The 10,882-nt window shown below is 36.3% G+C and overlaps 1 long non-coding RNA gene across 5 annotated transcripts; it reads right to left on the bottom strand.

Annotated features, from left to right (window-relative positions):
- Positions 1-5,636: 5,636 nt before the first annotated feature.
- LOC127119016 (uncharacterized) lies at positions 5,637-8,304 on the bottom strand. Of its 5 annotated transcripts, none has more exons than XR_007802551.1 (4): positions 7,433-8,304; positions 6,877-7,034; positions 6,104-6,761; positions 5,637-6,013 (listed from the first exon to the last, which is right to left on the bottom strand). It is a non-coding gene; the product is annotated as an uncharacterized LOC127119016 (long non-coding RNA). The 5 variants fall into 5 exon arrangements; XR_007802549.1 differs by having other exon boundaries at positions 6,104-7,034; positions 7,433-7,587; positions 7,741-8,304; XR_007802552.1 differs by having other exon boundaries at positions 6,104-7,034; positions 7,433-7,587; positions 7,745-8,304.
- Between the last annotated feature and the right edge of the window lie 2,578 nt (positions 8,305-10,882).

Here is a 10,882-nt window from a genome sequence, read left to right as displayed (position 1 = left end):
CGTCCATTCTAATTTCCAGATTTGATCTAAGCCTCTCATTGTTATGACTTTTTATTAAACATCGTGTGGTTGCATTGACTCACGTGTAGTGTGGAAGCGCGCTGAGAGCCATGTGATATGCCAGCTCAATTAATGAGCCATCATCCAACGCCTCTCCTTTTTTCTAATTTTTAATTTCTGATTTCTATTTTTTTTATTTCTTTTAATTCCATTTTATTTCTAAAATTCATATCTCTTTTATTATTGGTCCAAAAATTATGGGACCAATTGCATTATTTTTCTTTTATTTTCTACTTTCTAACAATGATTTTTAATATTTTTTATTTCATCATTTGCTATTTTTTAGTAATTTTCTCTTTTCTGGTTATTTTTAATTCATTTTAAATAGTTTTTGATATTCAAAAATTACAAAAATATTTTCTCAACCTCTTTGAATGATGATAGATCTATGAAAAATATTCTCATCAATTTATTAATTGATTTGAGATTTATTTGAGATTTTAGTTCAATTAGGTTATTTTTATGCATTTTTAATTGATTTAAAATAGTTTTTGACTTTTAAAAATGCTAAAAAAAATGTCAAACTTTGTTTGACCTTGTTGAACTTGGGATAATTCACTTGGACTTTTCAAAATTGATTTGAAGTGAATTTGAAGTTTGACATTTCTTTATTATTTTAATTCAAGTATTATTTTAAATATTAAAAATGCCAAAAATATTTTGTTTATTTCTTGACTTCTAATATTCATTTTGCTTCTGTTTTCTATTGTTTGACCTTGATCTTCTCTATCTTTGGTCATAGCTTGTTGATTATCTCATTCCATTTTCATTTAATGCACTTTAATATTCTTCTTCTTCTTCTCCTTCTTCCTTTTCTTTTTTGATCAATGAGTTAAAGATTGGTGGTTAGCATTGATTAGGGAGGTTTAATCTTCCTTGATTCAAATCTAATTCATATTGATCATGGATCAAGTGAATGGCTTTGCATTAAGGATAGGCTGCTTCCTAAATCATGCAAAGAACCTAAATCAATACAAGATCATTTCTCATCTTCTTTTTGGCATAGCAAGTTGTTGGAGTTTGATTCACTAATCAAGACCTCTAACTTGTGTTGTTGCCTACATTATTATTGACCAGCCTCAGATAGTTGTGACTTCTACATAAGTCCAATTACAATTGCTTAACATAGCGCTAATTTTGCCTTATGGCACACTAACTATTAGCACTAACCATTAACCATTAACATTTACTTCTTGCTCTTTACATTTATGCAATTTACTATTCTTGTACATATTATTCATTTGCTTTTTCCTTTGCTGATTTGAGCACATGTTTATGTTAATGCAATTTTCCTTTTGCTCACTTGAGCACATAATTTTTTATATATCATTGTGCTTGCGTTTTGTTTTGATTGTTGTGGACCAAATGCAAAGAAATGGACAAATGGACTTAGTTTCTAGGACTTTCCCTATGCAAATTGGAGTAAAAGGACCCTAATGTTGAAGATGGATTAGAAGGACCAAACCTCTAAACTCACTCTTGTCCATTCTTGATTTGCTTCATAAAACTCTTTGATCTGTGTGCTCTTGTGCTAGGGAATCCTATGAGAGCTCAAATTGAAGAACCATTGCCATGTTCATCTAGAGTGAAAGATACAAGATACATTGAGGACTTTCCAAGAGCTTGTTTGATTATGTTGATTGCTTGAGCTTACTATTATTTTGCTTGCATATTCCAAAGGATGGGAGCTACTTGGATCATCAATATGATCTCAAGAGAGGAACTTCATTTATGGTCTTGTTTCTTATCCCTTATCTTTTGTATGATTAGGACTTTAGTCATTCTTCTTCTTCCCTCCACTCTAACCCAAGCCAAAACTTTTGTGCAAACATTTAACACTTCCTTTCAAACATTAGAAACCTAAGCCTTATGCTTTTGATTTTCAAACTTTCTCTTTATTACACTTATTTTGAATTGAACTTCTAAGTCAACTTTGACCATATTTTGTAAATACTTTTCATTGGTAAATACCACTCATTCAAATGTTTTCTTTTGTGGTTTCAATGACCACTCTCTTAATCAAATTTTTCATAACCTTTAGCTATTAGGTTTGAGTTATCCTTGAGGTAGATGTAATACTCACCTATATCCTTAGTGATGGACAATGAGTCTTCCATGCTTATTATAGGGTTAACCCCTCACTAGCATGTTGAAGCTATCCTCACATGGTGGATTTGTGGTTTTAGGTTGAGTTTTCTCCCTTGGATAACAAAAGACCTTAAGGCTTTTGGACCAATCAATTCACCAACTTGTTTTGACATTTTTACCCCGAACTACGAGGTTTTGATCCTAATCTTTTTTAAGATGGTACGTAGGCAATTGGTTTATCCATCCAAACACAAAATGTAAATAACTTGTACATTCTCTTCTCATCTCTTCAATCATGTTTGCACAAATAAATTTTCACAAAAATACAAACCTTACAACAAGTATGAAAAGGGCTCCCTAGGAGTACCTAGGATGTTTTGGGTGCTTAAAACCTTCCCATTGCATAACCAACCCCCTTACCCAGATCTCTGACATTTTTACTAGTTTTTTATTTGATAAAACTCTTAGGTTTTTGTTCGCTTTCTAACCATTCCTTTGGATAAATAGAAGTGTGGTGGCGACTCGACTTGTATGGTTTACCTTAGATTTAGTCAATATCTCTAATGGTAACGAATACCCCACTACACTCACCAGAAACCTTTTCATTCTCGGTTGATCCGATCAAATCTTGTCAATATCAATGGAACTTGGGTGCTGATAAGGTGAAAACCATAATTCACCAAAATGGATGATTGATCTTGAAGATTACTTGATCTATATCTTGACCTTTGTTTGTGTTTGCCTTGTGTGTGATTGTTGCATTTATACATACATGCGCATCATAACATTCATCACCTAAATAAATTTCAAGGAAACTAAGGTCTTATTTGCAAATATTTTTTAGACCATGGATTATGGACAAAGGCACACTAAGAAGTACAGTTTTAGATGTCCTAATTTGAAAGAGTTAAGGAAATTGTCATCCTTTGTATTAGATCCTTTGGACTACAAGCAACATCATGGGAAACTTTTGTATGTACTATCTACTGATGTGGTTGAAGGACTTCTGAGTGTTCTGGTGCATTGTTAAGACCCTGTCTACTGGTGCTTCACTTTTCCAGATTATCAGCTTGTGCCTATGTTAGAGGAGTATGCCCATCTCTTGGGTATACCCGTATCTGACAAAGTACCTTTCAGTGGATTGGAGGAGATCCCGAGATCTCATGTCATAGCTGAAGCTTTTCATCTGAAGAAGTCTGAGATTGATGCTTATTTGGGAAGAAATGATGAATTCCTGGGTTGACTTCTGAGTTTCTCATTGGTAGAGCTACTATTTTTGCTCAGGCTGGTAGCATTGATGCTTTTGAAGCTATTTTTGTGTTGCCCATCCATGGTTTAGCCTTTTTCACTAACATTTACGGTTTTGTTGATGTTAACGTCATTAGAATCTTCTTGATTGGAAATCATGTTCCTACTCTGTTGGGTGACATGTATTTCTATTTGCATTTGAGAAATTCCAAAGATGGTGGGACTATTGTATGTTGTGTTCCTCTTATGTACAAATGGTTTATTTCCCACTTGCCTTAGACGTCTACTTTCATGGAGAACCGACAATGTCTACGGTGGTCTCAGAGACTTATGTCTCTCACTAATGATGATATCATTTGGTATGATTCTGCATTAGGTAGTTTGGACATTATTGATAGTTGTAGTGAATTCTCCAATGTGCCTCTTATTGTTACACAAGGAGGAATCAACTACAACCCTGCATTGGCTCGTCGTCAACTTGGGTTCCCCTTGAGAGATAAACCTAATAACACTCAGTTAGAAGGTCTATTTTATCAAGAGGGTAAAGATCCTCAACTTTTTAAGAAAAGGATGATACATGCTTGGCATAATGTGCATAGGAAAGGAATATCCAAGCTTGGTCCACGTAACTGTTTAGCTTTGGAAGCTTACACTATTTTGGTGAAGAAGAGAGCCTTGGAGCCCAAGATGTCATACGCTTGTGAAAGACCTACGTCTGTGGTTGTGGTTGAGCCATTAACTCTCCCTAACCAAGATGTAAAGGAGTTAGAAGATGCACTGGCCAAAATGAAGCAAGAGAAAGATATGTGGGAAGAGTGGTTCCATGCTTTAAGCCAAAAGCATGCATGAAGAATTGCAGCTTGAGCCTAAGGACAAGGATGCACTTATTGAGATTCTTGAACACCGTGCAATGAAGATACAAAGAGAGCCAAAGGGTTTCTTTGTATGCCTCAATCTTCCGGTGATTGGAAGAAGATTAACAGATTAGCTAGTTCTTAAGAAGGCATTCAAAGGAAGTATGCACCCATAGCCAGATCATCTAAGGTAGTTTCTAGAGATCCTTATGATGATAGTTTCCTTTTCTCTTGTATTTGTATTTTGGTTTCTGAAATTGTACTCAGTGTAATCCTTCCAATTTTATGAATAAAAAGAGATTTTATGGTCAAACAAATTGTTAATTGTTATTATTTAAATATATATATTTGCAAATGAGACTTCATAAATTCCTTGAAATTAAAAACAATCAAAACACTTACATGCATCACTTGCATGACATGTTTCTTCTTCCAGATGTCTTATCAGTTCAATAACACTCTTCTTCTTCTCATTCCCGCAAAGAATTGAAAACTCTGAGAGGGAAAGATTTGTTGAAGAGTGTTATTGAACTCTGCTTGATTCCTAATTGTCATACCCCAATTTTGTCCGGATAAAAATATTTCACCAGCATTTACAACCGGAAGTTATGATGCATAAACTCTACCTTGGGGACCCCCGCTCGATCAAAGTGTCCATAAACCCTAATCATGGTCTATGCCGTCATAAAGGCCCATAACCCTAAATTCCAGCCTTCATGACATTGTGATTTAGTGTTATAACTTGGCCAAATTTCACACAATCCTATGATGGTGTCCTTTGGTTTGGGCCTAAGTACATGTTGAGCTAGTTCATTTGGTTCCTTCAAAATACATAGTTCATACTTTGGCTAGTTTCATTTGGTCAAGGTTATTCGAGCCCACTCCATGCCACTATCACTACCATTGGTTCTTGACCCATAAATGTCCAGTCAGGTCCTAATTCGTTATGCCACTTGGTCCTCACCAAAATCTTTGCTTCAAGATTTTTTGAGTTGTGCTTGTGTCCCTCGAGGTATGTTAGTGACCCATCCAAAGGTCGATATGCTGCAAGTCTTATTATTGCCCAAATCGAAAGATATATTCAATCCACCCAGTCAATCAATATGATCACTCATCATTTAGTTCATACCGCTCACCATTTAATTCACATTAAGTCTGTATTATTTCAAATATCTAATTCATACAACATTCACAAAAGGCCAAATCCGTTAATTAATTCAACATTAAGGCCGTTCATAGAAATTCCATGTGTAGCACATTTCGTTCAAAATGCCAGTATCGTTTATTTACATATGTCTATACATAAGAAGGATACAAATCATGAGCTTAGTACAAGGGTTGACTTTGGCCAATGATTGACTTTTTGGTCAACATTGACCAAATACAACTTACACAAACCAAGAGACATAATTCCTTTCATTATTTATCCATAATCCATCTTTGGCTCATTGTGATTCATGATGGAAACCATAGGTACAATACATTTTCAAAATATGGTCACATACCATATCACATTTTTCCGCATACAAACTAACAGGGCAGCATACAATCACTTGCTCCAATTCCGAACAACCCGTGTACATTTCAAATTGTGATGTAAATACATGTTTAACGTGGTCTAATGGATTTACAATATAACCTAAGTCATTACTCTGTACAAACAAGACATGGCAGGGTAACAAATAGTCCAAACGTGGCCAAAGGATATCGAAGGTGAGGTCTGCAAAATCACGAACAAATATTGATCTTTAGTGAGCTTCAACCTGTACCACACAAAAATCAACCAAGACTTAAGCTCACATTCATGGCATATAAGGTACAACAGTTCATTGACGAAAGATCCATTCACATACCAACAGGGCAATGCATATCGGTCGATCATAATATAGGATGAACATTGCAGAGCTATCTTGTTCACACCGAAATCATACAACGAGACCTGTACGCCACAAACATGCCCGAATGAATCACAAGTCATAATTCGTAGCATGGTTAAATCAATGTCAAGAAGTAAACAGGGCAAATAAAAACAAATACACCTGGCTTATTGTGATAGAAGTGGCTCAAGACGATGTTATCGCGAGACCGCAACAATGGTTAAGCAGCACACATGATAAAGCTAAGACTAATGCAAAACATCACAAACCCGAAGTCCACCTTGGAATAAAGAAGGTCATGGTCCACAAGTGCAAAGCCTAAATGTTGTTCATGTCTGTATCATAATCCACGAGCAATACTCACATTAAGAGTTCAACAATCTGCAACATTTGGGAGAATAGCCTCAGCGCTTGCAAGTACGTTTCACTCAGCCATATAGCAACTCAAACAGGTGGGATGCTCCTGTCATATCAGTTCACCGATACAATACCATGAGCCCACAATGCGCCAAGCCTTGCCTTGCAATTCTGCCGAACAAATGCCCTGTTATGACTATGACATACATGGCTTAACCTGTCATATACTACAACGATCTAACAGTCCCAGAACGCCAAAAAGTGACAGCCATGACAGCTGCAAAACCAGGCGTAGCATCATATTACAAGCACAAGTCAGATCAATAATAAGTTCATCAAAATACCAAAATGATTGTTAAAAGTCGGTATCACAAAAGCGTTTGAATCTTAACTTAGAGTACAAGGTGATGAAAATATATCCAACAGTTTGTAGCATTTGAAAGGAGGTTTTCGTTGGCCTACTTCCCGCCTCCATTTGAGCAAAGGATAGATTTACTCATCAGCTACATTAGCAACCACGCATCAAGAAGAGCCTACAAACATCGTCACACTACACCAGCATTAGAGCTCATGACAGTGAATGGCTGCCTTGTGATCCAAAACGGTACAGATACAAGAAGGGAAGAAAAACACAAGTCGTGGCTTAAAATTGTAAGCACATAACAGAAATACCTAACATAGGGTTCACAGGAGAGGATAAAATCTTTCCAAGTGACAGAGTTTGGTTTTGAAAATAGAGTTACCATGTAATCCCAAGACCAGGTTTTACGTTCCAAATTGCTCACTTCGAGTCAAACTGATTGAAAATTTAAATATGATTTTCGGAAATAGTAAAAACAAGTTACTCACCACATAGGAGGCATTTTTTACAGCAGTGACACGCTAGTGGGAAATCCAAAAAAAAACACGTTTATGAAAGATTGTAGTACAAACGAAATTCACGCTTACCACATTCATTTATGGGACCACCAAATCTGAAAGAATCTATTTTCTAACGGAATGATTTTCCAGCTCACAGGACCCCAAACCTCGTACCATCTCTCTATATAAGAGAACCACGACCATTGAGAAAAGGGCGGTATCGAACCCCTAGTGAAATTCCTCTGAAAACATGCACTCAAAGCTCAGTTAGAAACCTCAACTTTGATTTTCACACTGAAAACCAAGGTGGAATAGCTCAGGACCTTCAACAACATACGAACGAGAGTAATACAAAGAGATATCGATGGAAAGGAAAAGTAGACAAAAACGCATACCTACCCACTCGCCTCCAAAGCATCTCGAGCTGGTAAGTCCTTAGACCCTTACTTCTTGCTTTGTTGGTTTTAACGCACTAAAGTGTATGTGTAACTTGTTTTTTTTCGTATTGTGTGATTTGTACATTGGTCGTCATCGATGTGTTCTTATCTTTCGCTATTGAGGATTTTCCTTCTGCATCATGGTTGAGGTTCGGTAGAACTTCACCGCGACTTATGGTTCGCACCGTTTGACATAGATCTATTTCCTTGCCGTCACGATCGTTTCTTCTTTATATATTCTTTCTGTTTTCTTCTTGAAGAGAGGTAATGAACATATACAAATAGAGGAATTAAAATAGATTTAGAAGCGTTACATCCAAGTTACGCGTGCTTCTAGTTTTAAAGAGACAGTAATGTCATTAACGAGGAGTCTTTCCTCACTCACTGCTCGAGGTCCGCCACTGCGACCCATAAATGCTGCTTGGTTTTCCTTTCCCATTCCATGTGACCGTTGGACTCTGAAAAGATCCCTTTTGTTCCTTTTTCCCGTTGGTCTTCCTGCAGAGACGAGAAACGATCAGTTGGAATCCAACCACATTGTTCACACTGAACCAAGGCCAATTATTCGCCCCTTTGGCTTCCTGGTTTAGGCCCATCTATTTCCATTATTGTTTGTGTGCCCTGATGGGCTTCGGAGGCCTTCAGGCCCATTCATTTCTTACATGTGATTATTTCATTTTTTTTGCATAATAAACCAATTTGAATTTATGAATTTTGTTTATTAATTACAACTTTCACTAACCTCATTATTTAAACATCAATTATATAGTTCATTACCATTTAATAAATTAATATGTTGTATTATCACTATAATTTAGATATTTTTTCTTCTTTTAGAACTTATTCGAATTATTATTTTATGTTTGTTCATTTGTGCGTACGAGTTAATCAATTTCATGTGTATATTGCGTCACAAACATAAACCAATTTCATTTCATCATTGATCCAAAACCATGATTAAACCATTAAAAAAAATCATCAATTAATTCTCGATTTAATCTCGAGCGGATTTTCAAACACCTTTGTAATTCGATCGCGTTTAGCATCGCCATCAACCTCACATAGCTTATTATTGGGCTTTCTTACAATGAGACCTAGTCGATCGTTAATTGATCGATTAGATGACTGATTCACTAAATAAAATCCACTTCATTCGTAAACACAAATTTAAAACCTCGATCCAACATCGAGTATTTCTACTCCAATTAAATTAAAATACCCAATCACAATTAAATACCTTTTCATTTGGAAATGAAAAGGGGGATGGTTTTGAGTTTTCAACTCCTCTCCTCGGTTATTCGAATACGAGTTCTCTTACTCGGTTAGTCAAATAATCGTCATTTCTAATCCGCTTAAGCATAATTAAATCAAAACATTCTTACAATAAATAAAATGAAAAGGGGGATCATTTTAAGTCTTTAACTCCTCCCCTCGATTGTTTGAATACGAGCTTTCTTACTTGGTCAGTTAGACACTCGTCATTTCTCTACAAATTTCTAAACCCGATTAAATCAAAACGCTCCTATAATAAGATAAATGAAAAGGGAGATGACTTTGAGCCTTCAACTTCTCTCCTCAATTGTTGGAATACGAGTTCTCTTACTCGGTCAGTCGAACAATTGTCATTTTCCCAAACTTATAACCTAATCAAATCATTTTTCACAATAAACTATACAAAAAGGGAGATGGTCTCGAGTCTTCGATTCCTCTCCTCAAATGCTTGGATATGAGTCGTCTTACTTAGCCATTAGAGTATTTGTCATTTATTCTAAAACACGTCAACCATACATAAACATATTTTTATAATCACTAAGATGGAAAAGAAAGTGGTCTAGAGTCTTCTATTCCCTTTCCCGACTGTTAGGATACGAGTTATCTTACTCGACTATCCGTGTAATCATCATTCAGTCAGAACACTTTAACCATTATCAAACTCCTTTTACAATTAAGGATGAAAAGGGAGATGGTCTAGAGCCTTTGATTCCTCTCCTCGATTATTAGGATACGAGTTGTTTTACTCAAATATCCGAGTAATCGTCATCCAAAAAAATGTCTCAACACATCAAATATATCTCTTTCTCGCCCTCGTGCGATCAAAACCAATCAAACAAAATGTCAAACATATTAGTCCAACTTGTCACCCTCGTGTGGCCAAAACTCTTTTGAGAAAGAACATTGTTTAATCCTTTCTAATGCGCACAACAAACCAGTGCTTAAGCCTCCGCCGAGAGTAGACAAGCCAATGTTTAGCCTTTAGAATGCCAACCTATACAGTCGTTCATAAAAAAACACACACCAACCAACCGTAGTTCCCCGAACTACGAAGGCTCTGATTTCCTTATTGCACCATAAAGATACATAGGCAGGAGATTGTTGTATCTTCGCGAGCACACTAATAAAAAACCTCCATTTTCCCCCTTATGAGGTTTCCATCCATTTCTCTTTTCAATATTTTTATTACTCAAAGAAAACAAACAACATAAGTTAACATTCAAATCGCAAATTAGAACTAAAAGGTTCCCGTTGAGTACAACGGACATGAGGGGTTCTAATACTCCCCTTACGTAATCGACTCCTAAATCCGAATATGGTTGCGACGACCATTATTCAATTTCCTAAAGATTTTATCGATATTTTCCTATTCCTTCATTGGGATAAATAAAGTTTGATGGAGACTCTGTTCGAACAATATTTTCCACGACCATCGCGAGGAATCACATTTTTCGAGGTGTGACACTAATGTAAATATTATGCTAAAATCCAAGGTCCCAGACTTTAAAAAGTACAAAGGGAATACTTGCCCGCTGAGCCATCTTGTTATGTATGCCAGGAAAATGTCTACTCAAATTGATAATGATCATCTGTTGATTCACTATTTCCAAGACAGTTTAACTGAAGCTTCCCTAAGATGGTATATGGGCATGGACCGTGCAAGCATCCGTACTTTCAACGAATTGGGATAGACCTTTGTCAAACAGTACAAGTATAATATGGATATGGCGCCTGATTGATATCAGTTGAAGTCGGTGTCTCATAAGGACAAAGAGGCGTTCAAAGAATATGCCCGGAGATGGAGAGAGGTAGCTGCTTAGATAAGTCC

This window comes from Lathyrus oleraceus, chromosome 2 (genome assembly GCF_024323335.1).
Source record: "Lathyrus oleraceus cultivar Zhongwan6 chromosome 2, CAAS_Psat_ZW6_1.0, whole genome shotgun sequence".
Lineage (NCBI taxonomy): Eukaryota > Viridiplantae > Streptophyta > Magnoliopsida > Fabales > Fabaceae > Lathyrus > Lathyrus oleraceus.
This window is presented reverse-complemented; position numbering and strand designations above follow the sequence as displayed.